The following is a 27,715-nucleotide window of genomic DNA, read 5'->3' on the forward strand; positions in this document are numbered from 1 at the left end:
GCACCATTTTTTCTAAGTCATTTTCCTGAATATGAATCTACGTAGCCCCCTATGGCCTATTCATTCATTTTAAAAAATCCATTCATCCCACAAATATTTATGTCAGGCCATATGCTAGGTGCTGGGGATGATGATGAGTGAAACAGTCTAGTGCTAACTCCCCGAGTCTGAATGGACTCTGCACTCTTCTGTGTGATTTGCAATACCTCACCATTTCTTAGACAGGCCTTTGCAGTCATTATTTCCCCAAATTGAAGTTCCACCTTTGCTCATTTTCATCCTGTGAATTTTGCTCATCATGAAAGGACTGATTCAAAGCCTCCCCCCGCAATACTTCTCTGAATTTATATTATTTACTGATTTGCTTCCGATCCTTCACTGTCTCATTTCTTAAATGCAGTTATCTTTTCGTATGTGTAGGTCTTATCCCCACAGTTAAATATAAATATAAACACCCTGAGGGGGATTCTCCCACAGTGTCTAGTTGGTAGAGTGTTTTGCAATATTTTTTGATTAATTGATTGACTTCTATAGAAATTTATTATTTGAGAGATCTACTCCATTATCAGTGAAAGTCATATATAGATATTTTCATCATCATACTCAATTATCCAATTGAATTTCTATTGTTTGGACTTTATATTAAATCTTTAATAAGCAGATATTTAATATCTATTCTCTACACTGAAAAATTGTTTAAAAATTCTATTCGTAAAGCAGGAGACATGCTTAAAGTCAGGATTTCCTATTTTACTTTTTGTTACTTCTCGTGTTTAATATGGCATTGAGCATACAGCAAGTGCCTGATTAAAAAAACGACTGATGGTAATATTTCCCTGTATTTCAATGATTGATTTCTTGTTGAACTTTGCCGTTACATTCTGATGTTGTCAAAAGTAAGATTGTTTTTTGCCCACTGCTGCATCAGCAGTGCCCAGGACAGGCCTGCTACCTGTTAGAAAGAAAAACAATCAATGAATGTGATAGATGGATGGATGGAACGGCAGCGATTTCTTCAAGCCTAGGGTATTAGAAATTTCCTGAAGGAACTGGCATTTGAGCTGTGCCATAAAGACTAAGGAAGCTTTACATGTGTGAGATGGTAATGAGGGCAAACCTGGGCAAAGCACACATCTTAAGCAAAAGCTTGATGGACTAGAAGAGTTCGACTGAAGTTGGCAAGATAGGAAGTGATGGAAAATAAGGTTGATGACTGAAAACGTGTTTGACATACTTGGGAGTCCATTGAAGGGACTTAAGCTCCTTGAGGGCAGGGCCAGTTCAGGGCTGTGTTCCCAGAGCTTAGCACAGTGCCTGCCACCCTGATATAAGGGAATAATAAAAAACTTGTGGACGAAGGTTGACCTTTGGCCACTTCTCTGAAGTCATCCCTGTCTGTTTTCCTGGCTCACTCTTATACTCTGTTGATAGCCTTGCCCTCTCTTCTTTTAAACATTTTTATTTTAATACATTTATTTATTTATTTGTTTATTTATTTATTTATTTTGGTTGTGTTGGGCCTTCATTGCTGCATGTGGGCTTTCTTTAGTTGCATCGAGTGGGAGCTACTCTTCGTTGCGGTGCGGTGGCTTCTCTTGTCGCAGAGCACAGGCTCTAGGTAGTTGTGGCACATGGGCTCAGTAGTTGTGGCTCGTGGGCTCTAGAACACAGGCTCAGTAGTTGTGGCTCACAGGCTCAGTAGTTGTGGCTCGTGGGCTCTAGAGCACAGGCTCTGTAGTTGTGGCGCATGGACTTAGTTGCTCCGTGGCATGTGGGATCTTCCCTGACCAGGGCTCAAACCCGTGTCCCCTGTGATTGGCAGGCGGATTCTTATCACTGTACCACCAGGGAAGCCCAGCCTTGTCCTTCTTAAACTTGACTCAGAGCTTTTGCACTTGCTTGTCCCATTTCCTGAAACATCCCTTATTCCGTTCTGTCCTCTCTGACCTTCCTGCTCTTCCTTAAACACGCCAACCTGAGACCTTTGCACTCGCCCTTTATTTGATCACTCTTCTTGGAAAATTCTCCCCACCTGTTTTCATGGGACTCAATCCCTTCCTTCGTTTAAACCTCTGCTCAAAAAGCTCTTTCACTTCCTCTAGAAGCCTTCCCTCCCAGCCTATGTAGGGAGTGCCTCTCTCCTTCTGTCACTCTCAATCCCAACTTTTATTTTTCTATCGTTTTAATTTTCTTAATAGCATGTATCGCCACCTTACATTGTTAGAGTTGTTTCTTTACTGTTGGCCCCCTCCCTGTTAGAATGTAAGCTCTCATACGGTGGTGAGGACTTTTCTTGTTCACTGCTATTTCCCTGAAGCCTACCTTGAGCAGTGCCTGACACATAGAAAACACTTAATAAATATCTGTTGAATAAATAAATAAGTAGTTTAAGTACCTTTTTCCTAAAACAGAAGGATTTTTTTTTTAACTTTATTTTTTGGCTGCACTGCTCAGCACGTGGGATCTTAGTTCCCAGGACCAGGGATCAAGCCCGTGCCCCCTGCATTGGGAGCGCGGAGTCTTAACCACTGGACCACCAGGGAAGTCCCCTAAGGCCTTTTATGTGCATCCTCCAATGTACCTTTAAACTAAGTCCTAGAACTTTAAAGGTAGAATGGACCACATTAGAATTATGTTACCTGTTCAAAGCATTTTAAGATGACACCAACGAGGCCCAGACAGGTAAAGCCCAGGTTGGAAGCCAAATCACACAGTTAATTGGTGAAAAAGGCCAGAACTGGAAACTTGGTCTCCCCAGGCCTACTCCAGGCTTACCTAACCCAGGCCAGTTCCTGCCATCTGCCTTCCTGAGTATAAGAGGAATGGAGATTTGAAACGCTGTTATTATTCATTTAACAGGTGTCTGTAGATAATTCACTGCTACCACCAGACTTGGTGCTATGAGCTCTGTGTCATATAAAGGTGAACAAGGCACAGTCTATATGTGTGCATGTTGCACAAACAAGTGATCACAATTGAATGTGACAAGTCCTATACCAGAAACATTATAAAGAGCTGTGGGAGCACCTCCAGAGGAAGGAAGGATTATACCCAAGGGAATGAGAAGCAGTTCTACCGGAGGTGACCTGTCAGCTCAATTAAATAAACGCGTATCAAGTGCCAGGCACTGCATTGGCACGGGGCTGGAAGATGTCTAGACGCCGCGTATGCGCTGTCAAGGAGCTCAAAGCCAGGCCACAACAAAGGCCCTGCGTCTGAAGTGCAGGGTAGCACAGCTCTGGGAACAAGAAACGTGTGTGTGTGCACGTGTCCTGGAGAAAGTGGTGCCTCAGTTAGGTTTTGGAGGATAAATAAGAATTTAAGGGGTTGTAGGTAGAAAGAGGAATAGATACAAAGGCTTTCCAAAGAGAAGCAAAAATACTAGTAATTATAGAGTGTTCACTTGGTGCCAAGCACTCTGTGACATATGTCATGAGAGACACCCCTTTTTTAACGTAATGGTCCTTTCTTGGATAGAAGGTGACACACAGCCCCAAAAGAGCCTACCATACTCCAGACACATCTATCCACCCATCCATCCATCCATCTGTATCTATTTATCTATCAGCATCATCTACCTATCTATCCATATCTCTCCCAGTGTTTATTCAGGAATCAGATATAGGATTTTCTTTCCTTCAGAAATTATAGTTTTCTTCTAATAAGCAGAAAACACATTTTCAAAAATATTGGCTTAAGTATTCCTCTATTAGGTTGGCTGAGTGATTATTGAGCGAAAAGAGAGTACCATGTGTGGAAGACAGGACTGTGATTCATACTTAAATACCTTGAAAGGAGCTCTCTTGGTGATATATTTCATCTCGTCACCCTAAACTGTTTAAAGTGACATTCCAGGAATTTGTGGTTTGTCAGAGCAGTAGTGGCTATGAATTGGGAGCTTTAATTCTATAAACTGTGCAGACTCAGTGAAGTTTATGTACAGCTGGAGGGCTCAAATGGTGGACCTGCCAGGAATGCTCCAGAGCAGACACTCCTTAGGGGAAGCTGTGTGTACCATTGTCTTCCGTTGAACTGGGCAGTCCTACATGCTTTCAGGTTGATCAAGGAACTATTTCCTTGGCAAAAACCCACAGAAGCATTATTTTTCCTGCAAGAGCATTATTTCTTCTGTGAAAACAAAAGGACTGCAGGATTGTAATCTCTGAAGGAAATGGGGGCTGAGGGGGAAGGCTTTGTAAGTATCTACTGTTTAGAATGGAGAATATTTGACTTACTTTAGTCATAAGAGTAAAGGGTGGGATTCCTTTCTCCTTCAACTCTAATATCTTCCAACTTTATCTGTATCCTCTTGTACTTCTTTCCCTCCAGTCCCAGAAAAAGGTCTTTTCCTCTGCTAGCAGCTTTACCTGTTTTCAAAAACATTTCCCTCCCATCTCTTCCAACATTGAGGTCGGACTCCACCAATAATCCCTGTTCCCATTTTATTTTCAATCTCTTCCATTTTGCTGGCTTCTGACTCAAAGCTTGTAGGTTTACACATGCTCTAATTTCTCCCACCTTTATAAGTTAAAGCTACAGACAAAATAAATATTCTTAAACTCTATGTTCCCTTTAGCAAATATATTTCTTCTCTCCCTTATGTTCTTAAATTGAGACATAATTGACATATAACATTATATTGGTTTCAGATGTACAAGATAATTATTTGATATGTATATATTGCAAAATGATCACCATAATAAGTCTAGTTATCACCATAACAAGTCTAGTCCATCACTATTACTATATTTTGTGTATTCTTAGCTGCATAATTTTCCAGATTTTATTTTTTAATTTTTACATCTCTAGAATCAGGATGTGAGGTACATAGTTTGCAAAATGGCCACCACGGTTCCCCTCCTTGTATCCATGTCCTTGGGTAGTTCCTTCCCACATGGATTCTTGACGTGGTCATGTGGCTTGCTTTGGCCAATGGAAGAGCAGCAAACATGATGCAAGCAGCGGTTTGAAAAGCAATTGTACATTGGGGCTTGTCCCCTTTGCTGAGTTACAGCCTTGAGACCACCGATTGAACATGCTTGAACTAGCTAACTGAAGTGGCCGTGTGGAAGAAAACTAAAGGACCCCAGCAAATAGCCTGACAACCATCAAACATGTGAGCGAGGCCATCCCTGGACCATCTGGCCCCAGTTTATCCACCAGCTGACCAGCTGCAAGAGAGAGCCCAAGAGAGACTAACAGAGGAACTGACTAGCTGAACCTGGCCCAAGTGCCAGCCCACAGAATCATAAGCTAATAAACGATCATTGTTTTAAGCCACTTAGTTTTAAGGTGATTTGCTATAAAAGCTAATCAATATAGGATGCATCACCCAACAGATGATGTCTTGCAGTTATAACGCGCAACATTTTTTTTTTCTTTTTCAGGGGTACATAAAGTAATGGTGCATCTTACAATTGATTTTGATTTAGATTGGACAAAATACAGTACTATACTCATTTGGCAGATGAGAAAGCTAGGGTCCAGAGGGGTTTTTGCCCTAGGTCTGCAACCGGCAAATTGTGGAATTTGAATTCAAATGGTCTGACTCCAAAACTTTAGCTCTTAACCTGCAAGTAGTTCCACGCAGCTGGAGAGGGGAGTGGCCAGAGAGCTGGCTGGTGAGAAAAGCAACCAGCATCTTATGAAGGGCGTCTCACAAGTTCTGATAAAGAGTTTGAATTTCATTGGTTGACAATGAGAAGCCAGTTGAATTGGAAGATTGGGGTTCTTACAATTTCTATTTGATGGACTAAAAAACAATCTTCATCCCACCTCAAGAAACAGAAAGTCTAGTGTTGTGGGAGTGCAGGATAGAGTCTGGAAGTCCTGTCCTCATCCAACAGCTCTGTGTTGGAGCAGCCCTGAAAAGCCAGGAGAGGGCCTGGAGAGCGCCTCTAGGAGAGCTGGTGGACCCTCACCCAGGAGGAAGAGGGGCAAACCCAGAGAAGTCACTGCCTGCGCAGCTGTGGTCTAGCTCTCCCTCATAAAGTTAACAGAGTCGGTGGTCCAAGTGCATTTAAAAAATAAAAGGGATGTGGGAGACGGGAGGACTATGGCTTCATTAGGGCAACTAAAGACCATGTGATAATCATCAGTAGCTCCAGAACAGTGTCAGTTTGGAGAAATATCCTCCCTCCCTATTGCTGGAAGCACAAGAGAGCTGCACTAGCAAATCTGACCAGTAGCACGGTAGCTCTGCAAAAAGTCCTGCCAACTGTGAAGCTAACGTAGCTTAATTTTCAGGTCCCTTCCTTACAGGAGCCCCTTGTAAGACCTGGAAAGGGCTCTAGCAACATGTTCACATAGTTCAATGTTTCTGCAAAATTTGCAAAAGTAAGATAATTTAACTGCAATCAGTTAACACTGTTGCCATTCTCTACTCCAAGTCCCCTCTGTCACCACCCCTCCCTTGGCAGTGCTGAAGTGGTCAGGTCGTTTTTGGCACCCAGCTAAGGGGAACTGGAGTTGGGCATATATTACTGTGGGTTTGGGGAGATATATATGGGATGTTCAGTCACTTGCACGCATATTCATAACCTCAAAGTGTAAGAAAGCCTTCAGGACTATTCTCTCTGCCAACTCACGCAGTATCCTGGCAGAAAATCTCAGGGCCAGTGCTCATATTTCCTTATCAACCTGTCCTAAGGCATCTGGAAGTATTTGGGCAATGAAAGAGAAACACAGGGTGAAAGGTACATAGCCAGAAGCTATACTACTGAAAATTCTTCTGATCAGCGTTTCTTTAAAATGGAAAGCACTGGATCTGGTTCTCATCAACAGCTAATCAAAGCTATCATTAAAAAAAAATTCCATCAACCATGCTGAAGGAAAAGAATAACTTTGCTTCTATTCTCTCTGTAGAAAATTATATAATAAAAATATCATATGTGGTCTTCCTTCCCCAAAATCCATACTTATTGTGAGAAAAACCCCGGACAAATCCCAATAGAAGGACATTTTACAAAATAAAATAACCAATATTTCTCAAAACTGTCAAGGTCAAAAACAAGGATCGTCTGAGAAACTGTCACAGCCAAGAGGAGTCTAAGGAGATACAACCACAAAATGTAGTATAGTGTCTGGTCAGGAACAGGAAAAGGACATTAGGTAAAAAATAAGGGAATCTGAATGAAGTATAAACTTTAGTTATAAAAAAGTATCAATGGTGGCTCATTAATGTTAACAAATGTACCATACTGGGGACTTCCCTGGTGGTCCAGTGGTTAAGACTCCACGATCCCAATGCAGGGGGCCCAGGTTTGATCCTTGGTTGGGGAGCTAGATCTCACATGCTGCAAATAAAAGATCCCATGCGCCACAACTAAAGATCCTGCACCCCGCAACAAAGATCCTACGTGCTACAACTAAGACCTGGCATGGCCAAAAAAAAATTCATTAAAACAAACATCTTGTTTTAATTCATTAAAACAAGATGGCAGAGCAGAAGGACATGTGCTCACTCCCTCTTGCGAGAGCACCAGAATCACAACAAACTGCTGAACAATCATCAACAGGAAGACACTGGAACTCACCAAAAAAGATACCCCACATCCAAAGACAAAGGAGACGCCCCAATGAGAGGGTAGGAGGGGCACAATCACAATAAAATCAAATTCCATAACTGCTGGGTGGGTCACTCACAAACTGGAGAACACTTATACCACAGAAGTCCACCCAGTGGAGTGAAGGTTCTGAGCCCCACGTCAGGCATCCCAACCTGGGGGCCTGGCAACAGGAGGAGGAATTCCCAGAGAATCAGACATGGAAGGCTAGTGGGATTTGATTGCAGGACTTCGACAGGACTTGGGGAAACAGGGACTCTACTCTTGAAGGGCACACACAAAGTAGTGTGTGGATCGGGACCAAGGGGAAGGAGCAGTGACCCCAGGGGAGACTTAACCAGACCTACCTGCTAGTGTTGGAGGGTCTCCCAGAGAGGCAGGGGCCAGCTGTGGCTTACCATGAGGACAAGGACACTGGCAGCAGAAGTTCTGGGAAGTACTCCTTGGCGTGAGCCTTCCCAGAGTCTGCCATTAGCTCCACAAAAGGGCCTGCAGGCTACAGTGCTGGGTCACCTCAGGCCAAACAACAAACAGGGAGGGAACTCAGCCCTACCCATCACTAGACAAGTGAATTAAAGTTTTACTAAGCTCTGCCCATCAGAGCTCTACCTACCAACAGTCCCTCCCATCAGGAAACTTACACAAGCCTCTTAGATAGCCTAATCCACCAGAGGGCAGACAGCAGAAGCAAGAAGAACTACAATCGGGCAGCCTGTGGAACAAAAACCACATTCACAGAAACATAGACAAAATGAAAAGGCAGAGGACGATGTACCAAATGAAGGAACAAGATAAAATCCCAGAAAAACAACTAAATGAAGTGGAGATAGGGAACCTTCCAGAAACAGAATTCAGAATAATGATAGTGAAGATGATCCAGGACCTCAGAAAAAGAATGGAGGCAAAGATCGAGAAGATGCAAGAAATGTTTAACAAAGACCTAGAAGAATTAAAGAACAAACAAACAGAGATGAACAATACAATAACTGAAATGAAAACTACACTAGAAGGAATCAATAGCAGAATAACTGAGGCAGAAGAACAGATAAGTGACCTGGAAGACAGAATGGTGGAAATCACTGCCAAGGAATAGAATAAATAAAAGAGAATGAAAAGAAATGAAGGCAGCCTAAGAGACCTCTGGGACAACATTAAATGCACTAACATTCGCATTATAGGGGTCCCAGAAGGAGAAGAAAAAGAGAAAGAACCCGAGAAAATATTTGAAGAGATTATGGTCAAAAAATTCCCTAACATGGGAAAGGAAATAGCCACCCAAGTCCAGGAAGTGCAGAGGGTCCCAGGCAGGATAAACCCAAGGAGGAACACGCCAAGACACATAGTAATCAAACTGACAAAAATTAAAGACAAAGAAAAATTATTAAAAGCAACAAGGGAAAAATGACAAATAACATACAAGGGAACTCCCATAAGGTTAACACCTGCTTTCTCAGCAGAAACTCTACAAGCCAGAAGGGAGTGGCACGATATATTTAAAGTGATGAAAGGGAAGAACCTATAACCAAGATTACCCAGCAAGGGTCTCATTCAGATTTGACGGAGAAATCAAAAGCTTTCCAAACAAGCAAAAGCTAAGAGAATTCAGCACCACCAAACTAGCTCTACAACAAATGCTAAAGGAACTTCTCTAAGTGGGAAACACAAGAGAAGAAAAGGACCTACAAAAACAAACCCAGAACAATTCAGAAAATGGTAATTCAGAACACACATATCAATAATTACCTTAAATGTCAATGGATTAAATGCTTCAACCAAAAGACACAGGCTCACTGAATGGGTACAACAATAAGACCCATATATATGCTGTCTACAAGAGACCCACTTCACACCTAGGGACACATACAGACTGAAAGTGGGGGATGCAAAAAGATATTCCATGCAAATGGAAGTCAAAAGAAAGCTGGAGTAGCAATACTCGTATCAGATAGAATAGACTTTAAAATAAAGGGTGTTACAAGAGACAAGGAAGGACACTACATAATGATCAAGGGATCAATCCAAGAAGAAGATATAACAATTGTAAATATATATGCACCCAACATAGGAGCACCTCAACACATAAGGCAAATGCTAACAGCTATAAAAGAGGAAATCGACAGTATCACAATAATTGTGGGGGATTTTAACACCTCGCTTACACCAATGGACAGATCATCCATACAGAAAATTAATAAGGAAACAAAAGCTTTAAATGACACAATAGACCAGATAGATTTAATTGATATTTATGCAACATTCCATCCTCAAACAGCAGATTACACTTTCTTCCCAAGTGCACATGGAACATTCTCCAGGATAGATCACTCAAGTCAATAAATTTAGAAATGAAAAAGGAGAAGTTACAACGGACACCACAGAAATACAAAGCATCATAAGAGACTACTACAAGCAACACTATGCCAATAAAACTGACAGCCTGGAAGAAATGGACAAATTCTTAGAAAGGTAAAATCTTCCAAGACTGAAGTAGGAAGAAATAGAAAATATGAACAGACCACTCACAAGTGATGAAATTGAAACTGTGATTAAAAATCTTCCAACAAACAAAAATCCAGGACCAGATGGCTTCACAGGTGTATTCTGTCAAACATTTAGAGAAGAGCTGACACCCATCCTTCTCAAACTCTTCCAAAAAATTGAGGAGGAAGGAATACTCCCAAACTCATTCTATGAGGCCACCATCACCCTGATACCAAAACCAGACAAAGATACTACAAAAAAAGAAAATTACAGTCCAATGTCACTGATGAATATAGATGCAAAAATCCTCAACAAAATACTAGCAAACAGAATCCAACAACACATTAAAAGGATCATACACCTTGATCAAGTGGGATTTATCCAAGGGATGCAAGGGTTCTTCAATATACGCACCTATGGTCAACTAATCTATGACAAAGGAGCTAAGGGTATACAATGGAGAAAAGACAGTCTCTTCAATAAGTGGTGCCAGGAAAACTGGACAGCTACCTGTAAAAGAATGAAATTAGAACACTCCCTAACACCATACACAAAAATAAACTCAAAATGGATTCAAGACCTAAATGTAAGACCGGACAGTATAAAACTCTTAGAGGAAAACAGGAAGAACACTCTTTGACATAAATCACAGCAAGATCTTTTTTGACCCATCTCCTAGAGTAATGGAAGTAAAAACAAAAATAAACAAATGGGACCTAATGATACCTAAAAGCTTTTGCAAAGCAAAGGAAACTATAAATAAGTCAAAAAGACAACCCTTAGAATGGGTGAAAATATTTGTAAATGAATCAACAAAGGATTAATCTCCAAAATATGTAAACAGCTCATACAGCTCAATATTAAAAAAACAAAAATCCCAATCAAAAAATGGGCAGAAGACCTAAATAGACATTTCTCCAAAGACATACAGATGGCCAAGAGGCACATGAAAAGCTGCTGAATATCACTAATTATTAGAGAAATGCAAATCAAAACTACAATTAGGTATCACCTCATGCCAGTTAGAATGGGCATCATCAGAAAATCTACAAACAACAAATGCTGGAGAGGGTGTGGAGAAAAGGGAATCTTCCTGCACTGTTGGTGGGAATGTAAATTGATACAGCCACTATGGAGAACAGCATGGAGGTTCCTTATAAAACTAAAAATAGAATTACCATATGACCCAGCAATCCCACTACTGGGCATATACCCAGAGAAAACGATAATTCAAAAAGACACATGCACCCCAGTGGTCATTGCAGCACTATTTACAATAGCCAGGTCATGGAAGCAACCTAAATGCCCATCGACAGACGAATGGATAAAGAAGATGTGGTGCATATATACAATGGAATATTACTCAGCCGTAAAAAGGAACGAAATTCGGTCATTTGTCGAGACGTGGATGGATCTAGAGACTGTCATACAGAGTGAAGTAAGTCAGAAAGAGAATAACAAATATCGTATATTAACACATATATGTGGAATCTAGAAAAATGGTACAGATGAACCAGTTCGCAGGGCAGAAACAGAGACACATGTAGAGAACAAATATATGGACACCAAGGGGGGAAACTGGCGGGGTGTGTGAGTGTGTGATGAATTGGGAGATTGGAATTGACATATATACTCTAATATGTATAAAATGGATAACTAATGAGAACCTGCTGTATAAAAAGATAAATAAAATTCTAAAATTCAATAAATAAATAAATAAATATTTTTTTAAAAAAATGAAGATAAAAACAGTAAAAAAGAAAAGAGAGATAAGTAATAAGAACCTGCTGTATAAAAAAATAAATTAAATTAAAAAAAAAGAGACACATGCACCCCAATGTTCATTGCAGCAGTATTCACAATAGCCAGGTCATGGCAGCAACCTAAATGCCCATCGACAGACGAATGGATAAAGAAGATGTGGTACATATATACAATGGAATATTACTCAGCCATAAAAAGAACAAAACTGGGTCATTTGTAGAGAAGTGTATGGACCTAGAGACTGTCATACAGAGTAAAGTAAGTCAGAAGGAGAAAAACAAATATCGTATATTAACACATATATGTGGAATCTAGAAAAATGATACAGATGAACCGATTTGCAAGGCAGAAACAGAGGCACAGATGTAGAGAACAAACGTATGGACACCAAGGAGGAGAGCGGGGGGCGGGGTGGGATGAACTGGGAGATTGGGATGGACATATATACACTAATATGTATGAAATAGATAACTAATAAGAACCTGCTGCATAAAAAATAAAATTCAAGAATAAAAAAATTAAAGAAAAGAAAGCAAAAACTAAAAGCAAATATACCATACTAATGTTAGATATTAATAATAGCAGAAATTGGGTGTGGGGTTTATGGAAATTCTGCAATTTTTCTGTAAATCTAAAACTGTTCTAAAAAATAAATTTTAGGACTTCCCTGGTGGCGCAGTGGTTAAGAATCTGCCTGCCAATGCAGGGGACACAGATTTGAGCCCTGGTCCAGGAAGATCCCACATGCCACGGAGCAACTAAGCCCATGCGCCACAACTATTGAGCCTGTTCTCTAGAGTCCGCGAGCCACAACTACTGAGCCCATGTGCCACAACTACTGAAGTCTGTGTGCCTAGAGCCTGTGCTCTGCAACAAGAGAAGCCACCGCAATGAGAAGCCCGCGCACCGCAATGAAGAGTAGCCCCCGCTCACCACAACTAGAAAAAGCCCGCGTGCAGCAACGAAGACCCAACGCAGACATAAATAAATAAGTATTTTTAAAAATAGAGATTATTTTAAATAAATAAATATACTTTTAAAAAATCTCATATAAAGAAGCAATTAATGAGTATGCAGCCAAAATGGTAGGGGTAAAAACTTATTATAGAAGTCGGAAAAAATTGATAAAATGTTTAGATTTCTCCTAGTTTTTGTGAAGTGTATGGTGTTATAAAGTTTTAAAATTTGAAATTTATTTTTATTTCTTGTTTCAATCTATTGAAACTTTCTCTTTTGTATTCAACTTTGTAATTTTCTTAATGAGGCCCCCTAAATTACATAAACTTCCAGTGCCACAAAACCTGGATCCATGCTTGTTTGATCATGTGTGAATAGTTAGAAAAGTATGTCCAGTTCAACAACTGAGTACGTACTGTGTGTAAATAGCATGCTAGGACTTGCATAGGGGTGTGGGGTGGTGGTGGTTTATGAAAATAGGATACAGTGCCTGCTCTCCAGACACTTACAGTTTCATGTCTATATATGTCTAACGTAGATGTCTACTGATGCCAACCCTTTCTTTAACCATCCACCTCCCAAGGTCTGGAAGTAAAAGCACATTGGCCATTATTACTTACTTTATTTATTTTAGCTGTGCCGGGTCTTAGTTGCATCACGCAGGATCTTCATTGCGGCATGCGGGATTTTTTAGTTGCGGCATACAAACTCTTAGTTGTGGCATGCATGCGAGATGTAGTTCCCCGACCAGGGATCAATCCTGGGCCCCCTGCATTGGGAGCGCATAGTCTTACCCACTGGACCACCAGGGAAGTCCCAGCCATTTTTTTTTAATTGTTCATACATTTAAAAAAATTTTTTATTGGAATATAGTTGCTTTACAATCCAGCCATTATTAACTGATGTGGCTTAGTTCAGAGGACCATGCTCAAAAGCAACAGATGTAGACGATTAATAATCATCACAACTTCACAGGGGGCAACTGCAAGTGAGGGCTTTGGAGACAAGGCCATTGTCAACCTGCCCCTCAGCTTGTCTCCAAAGGATGACTTTGACTCACTTTAGCTTCTCTAGAAGATTGATGTAGATTTAGATCTAGCTGGAATTAGCCACAAAATTCTAATCAAGTCAAAATGTAATGGGGGTGAGAACAACTGAGAAGACTCAAGCTTCTGTTAGGAAATTCGTTGCACTGAAACATCCAGTTGGCTCTTGGTCGCTCAGGTAGAGAGTCTTTTGGAAGAAATAAAGTAGAAAAGAGGTTTGAGACTGGATTCCTACTTCTACACGAGTCACAAAATGGAACCCCCAGCTGTGGAGTCTGGAACTTTCATTTAATGAGAAGACTGAGGCCAGAGGATGGCAGTCCTTGTGACACCCTTCTAAGGTCCGTACTCTTAATCTCGTTTTACAGAGGATGGAATGGGGCTTTATGCAGGTTGGCCCAATCCCAAAGCCTGTGTTCTCAACTTCTGTGCAATACTGCCACCCATCATGTCTATATCTGATGGTCACAGGACAACCCCATAAACTGTGAAAGTTTTTGAAATGATTACAGAGCAAAGGCTTTTTAAAAAGTCTTTGTGACCACCTAGAAGAGTGGGATAGGGAGGGTGGGAGGGAGATGCAAGAGGGAGGGGATATGGGGATATATGTATATGTATAGCTGATTCACTTTGTTATACAGCAGAAACTAATACAACATTGTAAAGCAATTATACTCCAATCAAGATGTTAAAAAGAAGTGTTAGTGCCGAAAAGGACCTGAGAAATTATTTCTTCTAGCCCCCTTAATTCCTGAGGGGAAACCTGGACTTCTGGGGAGTGAAGTTGCTTCCCAGCGTCACAGAGTAGCTTCTGCCAGCGGGCTAGGAATCGAGATGCAATCCCCGGTTGTGTGCCGGTCCCGGTCTAGAGCCTGAATTAAGGGCTAGAACCCAGGGACAGGCATGCTCATTAGGAGAAAAGTGTCCCTGGAGAGGGAAGGGATAAGAGGAGGCAGCCAATGACAACTGTGACATGTTATGGGTGGAATTGAGGGCCCCCCCCATTTATACGTTGAAGTATTAACGCCTAGGACCTCAGAATGTGACCTTATCTGGAGATAGAGTCTTTACAGAGGTAATCATGTTAAAGTGGGGTCATTATTGTGGACCCTAATCCAGTTGGACTGGTGTCCTTATATGGAGAAATCTGGACACAGGCACATATGGAGGGAGAGCCACACAAAGAGACATAGGGAGAGGACGGCTCTAGAGAGAGGCCTGGAACAGAGTCTCCCCACACAGCCTTCAGAGGGAACCAACTCTGCTCTCACCTTGATTTTGAACATCTAGCCTCCAGAACTGTAAGACGATACTTTTCTGTTGCTTAAGACACCCAGTTTGTGGCACTTGGTTATGGTTGCCCCAGCAAACTAATGCACCACAGACCTTGGGAAGCATCTGAGGAGGCACCGGGGCTGAAGGACCGGCAGGAGAAGTCAGGGGGCAAAGGAGGGGCTGAAATGATGAAATTATGGGTGCGGAGAAGGAGACACAGGCAGAGATCTAAATCCAGGATTAGCAAGTGGAAACCCATACAAACGAAAGTGGAGTCCATTTTTTTCTTTTAAGTGGAGAGTCAAGATCTAGCAGATCTAGATGAGAAGGGAGCCTAGGAGAAGTGAGCTGTTATAGAGGCCACCGGGGTGTGGGCTGCCTCACCATCAGCTTCTGGAGCAGTGAGAGAAGCCCAGGGGGAAGTCCTTAGGAGATTATCGTGGAGTCAGCTGCAGTCCGCTTTGAGGTCTCCGTGAGCACAAGTTCACCAGAATGTTAAGTACAAGTACACTTGCACGGCCTGACTATTATGGACGTGCTCTGGAGGCCGACTGCCTGAGTTCCCAGTGACTTTTGCCCTCACTAGCATTCAACCTCTCTGGGCCTCAGTTTCTGAATCTGAAAAGGGAATAATGACTGCACCCACCTCATAGGGTTATGATGAAGATTCAATAAAATAATGTGTGTGAAATGTTTCAGTAAAAGTTATCTGTCATTATTAGAGGTGTTTATTACAACAATAATTCTTCTCCTGCCTCCAATTCCAAGCAGTACTAGATAAGTGCCCTCCACGCACTGCGGGGCACAAGCGCCACTGTAACTGGGACCACCGGTATTAGAGGTTAAGGATACTGGCAGGCCACAGGTGCTAAGAGGAAAAATAACATTTGGGCTCCGAGCCTGAAAAAAATTGCGTTGGCTTCTGAAAGCCCCAAATCGGCATCGCATGCTCGCAGACAGAAGTCCTCAAAATAGCACAGCCAGGACTGAGCAGTGGACAGGCCACAAGAATTGTCAGGTGAACACCGCCCTTGAGCGATGTCGAGCATGCGCTCTGCTCCACCTATACCTGGGCTCATCTGTCCGGGTTGCTTCATGTCCAGGGCTCTGCAGAAATCCAGACGAGAGCCTTCCCAGCCAGGGAGTGTGGCGAAACTCTATGTGGGGGCTGTAGTGAAATCAGGTTAAAAGGGGTTACGCACGTCGCTGCCAACGAAAATAGGAAAGGAAAGTCCTCGGGCCCCCAGGGCCCCTCCCTGCAAAAGCCCCCTCCCGCCAAGGAGTCAGCGGGGCACGCGGTTGCGGGTGGAAAACGCAAAACGGCGTTTCCCGGCCGCCGCAGCACCGCAGCCTTCCGGGCTGAGCCACCACAATTTACCCCTTGCCCTTCCTCGGACTCATTACGAAATCCACGGCAGTTCGGACGACTAGAGATACGTGTGCCCCGGGACACTCCGTGCCCTCCCGGCATGCGCGCGACCAGACGGGAAGGCGAGCACGCGGCGGGCGGGGCGGGGCGGGGCCTGAGGGCGGGGCGGGCGCGGCACGAGCACCCGCCGCAGCCTGGCTCAAAGGCGGCGGGGCGTGGGGCGTAGCCAGCCACGCAGTGGCGGCGGCCCCCTTAAATAGGATCCGAAGTCGGCTCGGGGTCAGCAGTGGGCTGCGGTGACAGCCGGCGGTGCACAGCCGAGCCTGTGGAGGAGGTGAGTGCTCCTGCCGCGGGGAGCCGCATCCGTGCCCGCTGCGGCGCCGGCGTCTCGGCGGGACGCGGGGCTGAGGCTGCCCTGCCGGCCCGAGCCCAGGAGGTTGCGGCCGCAGCGGAGGCACGCGAACAGGGCCTCGGCTCGCAGGGACGTTCCGCTTTTCCGGCCTCTGCCCCGCAGCTCCTCGGGTTCCCGCCGCAGCGGAGGCTTCCGGGCCGCCCTAGCCGCCGCCGCTTCCCGTGCCGGAGCCGGGGATGCCGGCCCGCAGCTCCCCTCGGGCGGCGCGGGTTTGGGGCTGGTGCACGGCGTGGTGCGTGTGACGCGCGCCGCCGGACCGGGTCCTTGTTTGTGTGGCGGCGGGGACCGGCCCGGCGGGAAGCCGGACCCGGAGCTGCAGATACCAGGCGATGATGCGGCGGGGCCGTGACGGTGCTCTCTGGGCCGCGGCCTCCTTCCTGCCCCCGTGGCGGGGTTTCAGGCGCTCTCGGACCGCGCGTGGAAGCATCGGAGCAGGCGGTCTCCCAGCCTCGGCGTGACGGTGGCCCCTGCGCGCAGCGCCCGCGGGAGGGTCAAAGGCAGCATCAAAAGTCTGTTGCCACCATGTGGAAATTCTCGCGGTGCTTGCAGAGGAGTGCCCATATCCGCTGCACATGGCCGTGATGGAGTCATTTAAAGAGCCTGGCATGTTTTGAAATTAGGAAGCAAAAATCATGTTATCTATTACCTTGTAGCCTAGACGGTGACTTGAATGAACAAAGAGCCTGGCATGTTTTGAAATTAGGAAGCAAAAATCATGTTATCTATTACCGTGTAGCCTAGACGGTGACTTGAATGAACACGTGCACGAGAACCGAGAGACCAGACTCCTTCCCCACCCCACTCACTTTCAAGGTTATGGAGCTTAACTAAGACCGTTATAAAAGTGCCCTTGCCTTTGAAGTTCAGACTTTTAAGCTTCTCGTTGATGCAGGAATATACAGAGTGCCCTAACTGTTAATATTCTTACTTTTATTTTTGACCTTTGCTTAGCATAAGAGAAACTGGTTAAATTTCAGTTTCTGACACAGATTTCACCTGTGATTATCTCAATGTAAACAATTATTTGCTTAACACTTAACAAACAAAAAGCCAGTCAAAACCTCTGGTTTGATGCAGTTTTCAGATGGAGGTGGCAGGTTAGATTGGCTTAAAACTTAAAGTCTGAGTTGACAGTCTGGTTGGGTGGGCTTGAGAAGGTGGGACTTTCACCTTCGCTTGCCATCAGGGTAGAGCCAGTCCTGGGAGACTTTTTTTCTTATTCTGACTCAACTGGGAGAATCCCTTCCTAGTATGAAACTTGACTCCTCATTTGGAAAAGACTGCATTAGACCAAAGTCTTTCACAGCTAAAATTCTGTGACTAGAAAAAGCAAACCCTGAAGAGTAGCACACTTCATACCTCCCTCCCCCACTTAAAATAAGATAGACGCATCATAGACCATGTGTTACAGATTTCTGTTTTCTGCATTTGCTGTAGAATGAAAAGGCTTTTATTAAATCGCCCTTCTGTCACAATTATAAGCATGTTGACCTATTTCCTTCCCGTCTCTGTTATGCATAGTTTGGCAGTATTTTTATTATCGTTGTGAGCAGCCTGACTAAAAAGAATCTCTGGGCTTTTAAATTTGGGGCATTTAAGAGATAGATACTTGTGACAAAGGCAGGTAGAGACAGGTGTCTGTTTATATCACAAAGGTCAAGTGTTCATAACTGTCTCTGCTTCTGGTTGAGCTTTGGAATAGCTGACAGTGTACCGCATGCCACAGTGTCCTGCTTGATATCCAGGGCTGGTTACATCTTTGGTTTTTGATGTAGCTGTCTTGTGGAAGTTTGGAGGAGGGCCTGGGGAAAGATCATGTTTTGTCATTACAGCTGGGGATTTCTCCTCTCTCCCTTCAAGTTTCACTTTTCTGGAAAGAGGGAGACTGTAGGAATAGTAGTAATTTCTAGATGTGATACTCAGTAACCTTGGGGGAATAGATAATTTTTTAAGGTCGGTTGCTGAATTTATTGTGCAAATTTGCCACCTATGTCCATTATTCTTTTGCATTTACTATCTGTTATAACCAAATTCTGTCAGTGTTGACAGAATTAATCACGTTTTGTGAACAGTATTGTTTGGATGATGCAATGTGTTAGACTCCCTGTCTTAGAAAATACAAAAGAACATCCTTTAAGGCAGCTCAGAGCTGTAGTTATCCTAAGTCCTCTTCAAGCTCTGCTGTCTGACAGGCCGTGGCCAGTCAGGAGGGAGATCAAAGATGCCAGAGTTTTTATTGAAGGTTATCGGTCCAACTTGATGTGCAGACAAACACATTAGAGTCACTTTGCTTTGACACTCCTGCCTGGAGGCCAAGTCTCAGGGAACAGAGAAGGTGCCAGGGGTTGAGTTTGAGTTTCAACGTTCTAGTACTTAAAGGAGCTTTGGAGAGCTTTTAAACAAGCACAAGCCCCGAAGTCATAGCTGTACGTGATGAACTAGAAGGTAGAGGCAAACTTACCAGTGCTTGTGTCCACAACTCCATGCCATTTCCTCACCCTTTCCTCATCTAAAATGCTGAATGCCAGCTCTTAAGAAATCCTAGTTTGTGTAAGCTCGAGGTGATACATAATTTGTGACAATTTGTCACCACAGTGACAAGAGAAAAGGGTCACATAATTTGAGTTCGGTTCATTTTTCTGCTTTCTCACATCCTAACATTTAGGATTTCTTAACTGTGTTGGAGGCAACACAGTTATTAGTCATAACTTTTGTGGAATCAAGAGGGAAGGAGAAATATGACAGAGCCTTCTCTGAAATTTGGCCGGCTTGGAGGGGTGGCACTTTCTTTGGCCAAAAACTTAGCTGGGGGTGAGGACTCTGTTTCCCTGCTGCAGAAGAATACATGTGGCTGGAGGCCAGCGTCTTGTCTCTAGAATCTAAGATTTCAGGCCTGGTGCCTCCATGTAGTTTTCAAGTTCTAAATAAAATTTGAAAGCTGTCTAATATCTAAGTCAAAACTATTTGCCTCAGAAAATCTGTATGTATAAATAAAATTATATGTTTATATAAATACAGTATACAATAAGACATCATTTTTATAATATATACATTTAATGTTGTAATAGGAATCTATGCTTGTTATAGAAAATTTGTGAACTATAAAAAATAAATCTGGGAGTTCCCTGGTGGCCTACTGGTTAGGATTCTGGGCTTTCACTGCTGTGGCCCGGGTTCAGTCCGTGGTGGGGGAACTGAGATCCTGCAAGCTGCATGGTATGGCCAAAAAAAACCCCCAAAAACAAAAACCTCTCTTCAAGAGATTGAATATTAGTAACATTTTCATGTATTTCCTTTTGGTATTTTTCCAGATTTTTTTAAGCTTAAGTGTATATTTTTAATAGAAGATAAAACTTTTGATCAATTTTAATCACCTAAGTTATATCGTGAACAATTTTTTTCATGTTACATACTATTGAAAAAATGAGTTTTGAAGGTGACTGCCTTCTATGGTTTACGGGATGCGCCATAATTTATTCACCTTTCCCCTATCGTTGGATATTTAGGAACAGCTGTCTATTTCAGAGCAGTTCACCAAGCTTCTTATGTATTTCAGTATATCTTTTTTTTAAGTTTGGGCAAGCTCTGCTTTAAAATTGTTGAAATTGACAATGATTTGGAAATTATTTTTATTAGTGTATAGTTTTAATGGACTTTTGGGTTCATGTGTTCTAGTCAAAAGGATTTCATGCTTTGGAAAGGTAAGTGAAAAGAAGTTAGGGCATCACAGGAGGAAATGTGGGCTGCCTTTTGCACCATTTCCTCATTCTAGAGGGACTTCTGATAAATGTATTATCTGTCCATTTGCACACTTATTTGGCCGCTGTAGAAGTTGGCACTTTCCCCACAGGTTTGTTGTGGGAAAAATATCCATATACGTAAGGCCAAAATGCCCTGAGTACCATTTATTCTTTTGTTAACCAGAGTAAAGAGAAAGTTCCTGCAGGAGCTCGTTTCTCCCTCCAGGCTCAGCTGTCAACTGCAGAGCAAGGCAGTGTCAGCTGAGTGGACAGGATGGGGGGTGATGACAGCTCATAGAGCCAGGCACTGTTCTTGGTGCTTCAGATCTGTTAACACATTAATCCTCCCACCTACCCTGTAAGGTAGGTCCTACTTTTATCCATATTTTACGGAAGGTAAAGGAGCAGGTGCAGGGATTAAGTCTCCCAAACCAGGGTTTGAACCTCGGCAGTTTGGCTTCAGGGCCGGAGCGCCTAATGGCTTGGCTCTGCTTCTTGAACTTGAAGGGTTCTTAGTCCGGGGGGGCCTGGAAAGTTCTAGGTTATCCAGCAAGACTGAGGACAGAGCTGGTTCTTCTTCCGTATCATTGCTCCTTGGTCATCCCCTATCTCATTCACACGCTGTCTTTACTACCAGCGGGCTGAAACGACAACAGATTTTGATTCAGCTCCATTCGGCGAGTGATGAGATCACTTGTTACACAGCTGTGACGTTCTAGAAAATTAAAGAGTAACAGGCTTTGCCTGCCCTGGAAGTTAGTCTTGTTCTAGATCACGCTGGAAACTTTTAATAGACAAGAGAACAGAATTGTGGATTTGCAGGGTTTGAAGGCACAGAGGTATAGTCCAGTGGTTATGGCCTCCTTTCCCCAGGACAATTTTAGGCAGAACCCCAATATATGAAATAAATAAAAGCAGGGCTGCCATGGTTTAAGGAGGGAGGGGTGGGAATCCCAGATCACAGAGACTCGAGACGCGGCTGCTTCCTCACCTCTGAGACACTCCAGCGCACCCCAGGTTCCCTGGGTCCCTGAGCCTAACTCACTCATCGCCCGATGCAGTACCTGGTGCAGGAGAGGAGGTGACTTACCAAGGTTACACACACTGTGTTCCCCTCGGGCCGTGACACACATGGCGTTTGTCCCTGGGCCCTATGCCTGTTCGAGGAACGGCTGGACCTCGGGGTCATCCTTGACTTGTGCCCCAAGATCCTGCCAGTCAGCAGGTCCTGCTTATTCTGTACCGTGCTGCCCAGCACACACACATTTCTTCCTTTCATTGTCCATGTCACTGCCCTGATCCAGAGTCTGTCACCTCCAGTTTAGACAGCAAAAGTCCTTAGTTAAAAAAAGAAGGGGAGGATGATGACTCTTCCTAACACAGAGTTCGGATCGAATCCCTCCTCCGCCCGGAAGCCTTCCAGGGCCCCTCTGGAAGGCCCCAAGTCTTCACGTAGCTTGGCTCTCGGGGGCTTCTGGGGTCTGGTTCCAACCTGCTGTTTCCCATGAGTCTCCCAAGCCACCACGAGCTGGGACTTTTTTTTGTTTGTTTTGTTTTGTTTTTTTTGCGGTACGCGGGCCTCTCACTGCTGTGGCCTCTCCCGTTGGCGGAGCACAGGCTCCGGACGCGCAGGCTCAGCGGCCATGGCTCATGGGCCCAGCCGCTCCGCGGCATGTGGGATCCTCCCGGACCGGGGCACGAACCCGTGTCCCCTGCATCGGCAGGCAGACTCCCAACCACTGCGCCACCAGGGAAGCCCAAGCTGGGACTTTTGGAAAGAGACTCTGGTGGCACAGGGTTGAACCAAGGCCTCTGCACCCATTACTCTGTCTTCCACCCAACTCACCGTCCCGTGCCCCGGACGAGCCTCCCGGGCCTGTGTGCCCACCGTCCCCCGTCTGCAGTGACGTTCTTCATCCCACCCTCGTTGCCCATCGCTCCACTCTTCAGAGGCACTTTCCCCAGAGGGACCGTCGCCGTCCTCAGACTCCACATCACTCACTGAAACCCTCAGCTGACAGCAACTTGTGGTTAAAATGATGAAACACTCCCATTCCGGTTAGAAGACAGCTGCTACCCCAAGAGCCCTCACCCCTAATTCAGAAACTGTAGAGTTAGCGCCTGGCCGGGGAGGCTCTCCTGAACCCTGTTCTGGTGGTTGGCCTCCTTCTTTTCCAGTTGCTTGGTGCCAGGCTGTACTGGTTACCCCGCATTTTGAGCGCCCCCCACCGCCCTTCCTTTGCCTCTTCGTACGCGCATAGCTCACTTCCGCACTAGGTCCCCCAGCCACGCACTGAGCTCTGTGCATTTAGGAGACCTAGTCACTGTTGTTTCTGTTTTCAGCAGCGTTTAACACAGGGCCTCGCTGCTAGTAAGTGCTTAGTGTTATCTGATGATTGATTGAGACCAGGAGACATTCAGATGGACAGATGTCTCATAGACGGTGTCACTGACAAGAATGTACATTTCATCGTTCCAGGTTTGTATGTTATGATCCTGTGCAAGGCTTAGATCTTGTAGCTGAGATCAAGGCGTTGAAAATCTCCGGAGGCGCCCCAGACTGAGTAGCTGGCAGGGACCTTGCTGTCACACCATCCAACCAACCAGCTCACCGGGGAGGGACCCGCAATGCAGAGGGTATGCCCAGCAGCCCAAGCAGGCTAGATGCCGGAGGCGGTGCCGGGCTGTGTTTCCCCTCCTGGCATGAGTCAGAGAGCAGCACGTCAGACTCCAGGGCCTCTCTGCAGGGCACGCAGGGACTCTAGCTGAGGTCCCGGGACAGACCACCTCCGATGAGCCAGGCCCTTAGCCTGCCGGGGCCCTTGCCTAGAGTCTCCTCCCTCCAGAGCAGCCCGCTCAGTCCGCTTGGCCTCGGCACTAGCCCGGGTGCCTGTGACGTGTGCTGTACTGCCCTCCCCGGCACGCTTCTTTCCATCACAGGGCGACGCGGAGTATTTTTGTCTCCCCCTGGATAGAAAGTCCGTGTGCAGCTTGGGCCGGCACTGTTACCCTGCGTCCTGGGCGCCGCAGGCTTTTGCAGGTGCTCCGGTTAGCAGTTGTATTTACCGCTGCCCGTAGTCGGGAACTGACAGAGACTCTAGCCAGGCAGGTGACAAAGAGGAGGTGGGGCGCTGGTCTCCAAGATGGGGTGCATGTGCCCCAGGTTGGGGAGACCATCTATAAGGGTGCAGGTGGATGTATTAGAACTTCTGTAGATATTTATTTTTTAGCTTTCTTTTTAAATTCATAATTGTATGTTTCATAATGTTCAGAAAATATTTGTACATGTATACAGTTTATAAATAAATGCATCTACATATCAGGGATACATTTACTTATGATTTTTGATGCATTGTCAGAAGTTTAGAGAGCCAGAAAATTAACTCCTTCTCTGCCACCAGTAGGGCAAGACCCCTCCAAATGCCATTGTTAAAAGAAAGGAATTTGTTAGTTAAGGGGGGATAGACACTGCTTTGTGACACTGGGTTGTGATTCGTGTCAAATTAGCCTCTGACTTTAGGAGAGCCAGGTTAAATCTGGAAGATGTTTTGCCTTTGGCCAAAACTTGACAATGTAGAAAGAAGCATCTTTAGGACAAGGATTTCATTTTTTTCTGTTTTATTCATTCACTCCTGTGCGTCAGGCAGTGCTTGATGTAGAGTGGGTGCTGCCTAAATATTCTCAGTGTGTACATATGTACCTTTTTCTTGCAGGACAATTAAATATCATGCTGGGTTGGCCACTTCAAGTCAATATTTGAGTTGGCTGTCTTTGTTTAAACCTTTGGTCAGTAGCAGGTTACAGCATCTGTGCCCGTTTTACTCCTCTTAACTAAGTTCTCAAAGCTGTAGGATCGTAGAGCTAAAAGGATCGTAGAGCTAAAACGGGCCTCAGAAGTGTCACTTGAATGATAAGAAGTTTGGGATTTCCTTTTAAATTGTTTTTTAAGAATGAAACAATGCTGACAAGATGTTGATCATTATTGAAACTGAAGCTGGGGTTATTATGGGTACATGGTGGCTTCTTATACTACCCTGTATACTTTTGAATAGATTTGGAAATTTTCATAATAAAAATTTAAACAAAACATAAAGGGAAAATAAAGACCCCCAACTAGCGTCACCTGTTCCGAGGAGGTACGGCCAGATGGGACAATCTCTTTTTTTTCCCTTCCTTCTTTTAAACACTGGGTCATTATTCTATAATCCTCTGTAACTGGTTAGATTCGTTTTGTCTTTAGCTTCCCCAGGGCTAATCACTTCTTATAGTTACCTGAACTCTGGGTGTAACCCTCGCTCACCGAGGCCTCCCTCATCCCTTCTCACACAGTGAGCCAAATCCTGCTTGAACCTTTTCTCTGTTTCTCCTGTCGCTTTCCTGCCGCACCACTGACGGTGTCCCCAGAGCTGAGATCTGTCAACGCTCAAAAGTGGATTTCTTCCAAGTTTGGGAGTAGCTGGCCTTGCTCTCTCTCTGGGTAGAAATCTGCCTTTTATTCTGTGTTCCACTCACCCCTGCTTTGTTAGCCATTTCTCTGGTTTATCTGTCCCTTTGGAACCTTGGTCTGTTTTCAGAGGTGTAAGTATCTCTACCCAACCTTGTGTCCCCTCAGCCTGCTTATCCAGGTCACTGACATTTGCAACCTCTGGGAGCTGCAAGGGCTGGTCCTGCTTCCCTCTGGCTCCTGCACCAGCTTTGCTCAGACTGCCGCCAGGCTGCTCTCCTGGGAGAGAGGCGTGTCGGGGCCTCTGGTCTATGTCACTGTTGTCCTTAACCTACCCGCCACCCCGAGTGCTGCCAGCACAGGCCGGGCCTTGACGTTTCCCCACCCCCAGCTGCCTCTGCCTGTTCCTGTCTGGCTCTCGGCTCGCTGGACCGCCCTCCCTCTGTGCTCCAGCCCATACACAGTGCTTTCTCCCCTCTGGCTCCTGGAGCCCAGGGCCCTGCATAGTTTGGTTAACTCCTGCAGGTGCATTAACTCCTGCAGGTGCGTTAACTCCTGCAGGTGTGTTAACTCTTACAGGTTAGGGCAGACGGTGAGAGCTTAGATATATATTTTCTGGGAGGGGCTTTCACCCCATCTGTCACTTTGCTGGAAGGACAGGTTACCAGCCAGGGCCCTTTCTGGAGCAGGTGGGAAATACATAAATACAGGAGGAAATGAACTGACCTGACCTAGTTATAGCTTGTTTATCTTGAGAAACTAAAAAAAAAAAAAAAATACAGCAAAGTACAAAGAGTAATAAAACCATAAAACAAATACCCATAGAATTGATGGGGGCTTTTTTTCTTTTCTTTTTTTTTTTTTGCGGTACGCGGGCCTCTCACTGTTGTGGCCTCTTCCGTTGCGGAGCACAGGCTCCGGACGCGCAGGCTCAGCGGCCATGGCTCACGGGCCCAGCCGCTCCGCGGCATGTGGGATCTTCCCGGACCGGGGCACGAATCCGTGTCCACTGCATCGGCAGGCGGACTCTCAACCACTGCGCCACCAGGGAAGCCCTGATGGTTTTTTTTAACAATGGGCTGTTTTCTTTTTATGTCCTTCCATCACCCGGAGTTTCTGGGTGGGTGGGATCCTGTTATTTAGTCCCAAGTGCCAGGACTGCCTGGCCAGCTTTTGCCTCCTTGAGCATCACCTTGGAGATGCTCTGTGGTGTTGGAGACAGAAGGGGCGGAGCTTCCCTCTGTTCCCCCTCCTTTCCTTGTCCCCCGGGGGCCTGCGCAGGCAGCAGGGGGCTGGCTCAGGTTTTGCAGCTCACGGGGCACAGCCAGTACCTGGACAGAGAGCTCCGTGCCTGTGGGTCTAGCGTTCTTTCATGATTCTGTTCTGCCCCCTCCCATAGCCACTACCGGAAGTTGCTAGCTTTGGACAGAGCATCTGAAGGGACCCCAGGACTTCGGTGCCTTCTCTGTGTGCAGCTGCTCAAACAAATGGACCTCCTCCTGGTCCTGAGGCCCTTAGAGGAGGGCCCCTGCCAGCTGGGTCCAGCCCTGGTCATTGTGAAAGACGTGGGTCCTGTTTCCTGTTCGATTGTTGTCCCCTCCTCTCAGGGAGCCTTCTGCTTCGGGGTTTACTTTGTGGTTCATTACATGCCAGGAAGGTAGAGAATCTTTTCTTCTGGATTGTTTAGTGGCCACAGGAATTTTATTTCTTCTCCAGCTATTATCATAACAGGCTCTCCTTGTGTTGCCTGACTGCCCCATACCACGGTGTCATTCTCTGTGACATGCAGGCCCCCAGACGTAATCAGGACCCTCCGTGTGCCCAGATCAGCTGAAACAACATGCCTGTCAGACCCACTGATGAGCGGGAAGCCTCGCCTGCAGGAGCCTCTTCTGTCTTGGTTCTCGCAGAAGCCTGGGCCCAGCCTAACAAACAGCCGCCCGGTCTCCAGCCGCTGAAGCAGAGCCGGCGGACTGTGGGTCTGCTCTGTCCAGGGCCGTTCCCTTCTCTGGCTCTTCCTGGGAAACGGCCCTGCCCCGTCGTGACTCGTATCTAGATACCACTTAACAGTAGTGAATCGCTGTTTGAAGACCAGTGGAAACATCTTGCTTCTCTTCGGAATGTTTTTTTTGAATGGAAACATTTCCTCTTAAATCCATGCCACTAAAATTTCACCCTGACAGAGAGGCTTTTAGGTGACCTGCATATCTTCACCAGCAGGGCCTGACTATAATTATCATTTTCCCAAGTGGATGTGCCTGACAGGTCTCTGTATCTGTGTTGAAGAGAGAAGGGAGGAGAGCTGTGCTTGGTGGTTTTTTTTCTCTCTGGGGAATGCTGGACAGGTCCTGCTTCGAGCATTCCTTGCATCCCAGATGGCCACCCACCCATCCACGCCCTGGGCCTTTCTAAGGGCTCCTCACGCCAGCCCGCCATTGTGTTCCAGCCCCTGGGCAGTTTCTGTGGTTGGGAGGATTTGCTTTCCTTTCAGAGATAAAACTCACTTACAGAAGTTGGTGGCCAGCCCTGGGGTCAGGCTCTGGACTCAGCCCTTCCGCTGGCATTGGCTGTTCTATTTAAGAAAGGGGTTTGCTGTCTTGTCTTCCTCATGGGCAGCCTTGATTTGTTGTAAACTAACCTGCAATCACATGTCTGAATGGAT

At 45.3% G+C, this 27,715-nt stretch overlaps 1 protein-coding gene across 2 annotated transcripts in view; it reads left to right on the forward strand.

The window, feature by feature from the left end:
* Positions 1-16,630: 16,630 nt before the first annotated feature.
* The window catches only part of ACSL1 (acyl-CoA synthetase long chain family member 1), a 72,226-nt gene continuing 61,141 nt past the window's right edge, over positions 16,631-27,715 (forward strand). Inside the window, exon 1 of one of the 2 annotated variants that reach the window (XM_004281733.4) lies at positions 16,631-16,791. The gene's annotated coding sequence lies outside the window, so the exon portion shown is untranslated. Of the gene's footprint in view, positions 16,792-23,064; positions 23,089-27,715 lie in introns of those variants that run through there. The other variant, XM_049704285.1, reaches the window with a different exon arrangement.

Source organism: Orcinus orca, chromosome 21 (assembly GCF_937001465.1).
Source record: "Orcinus orca chromosome 21, mOrcOrc1.1, whole genome shotgun sequence".
Taxonomy (NCBI): Eukaryota; Metazoa; Chordata; class Mammalia; order Artiodactyla; family Delphinidae; genus Orcinus; species Orcinus orca.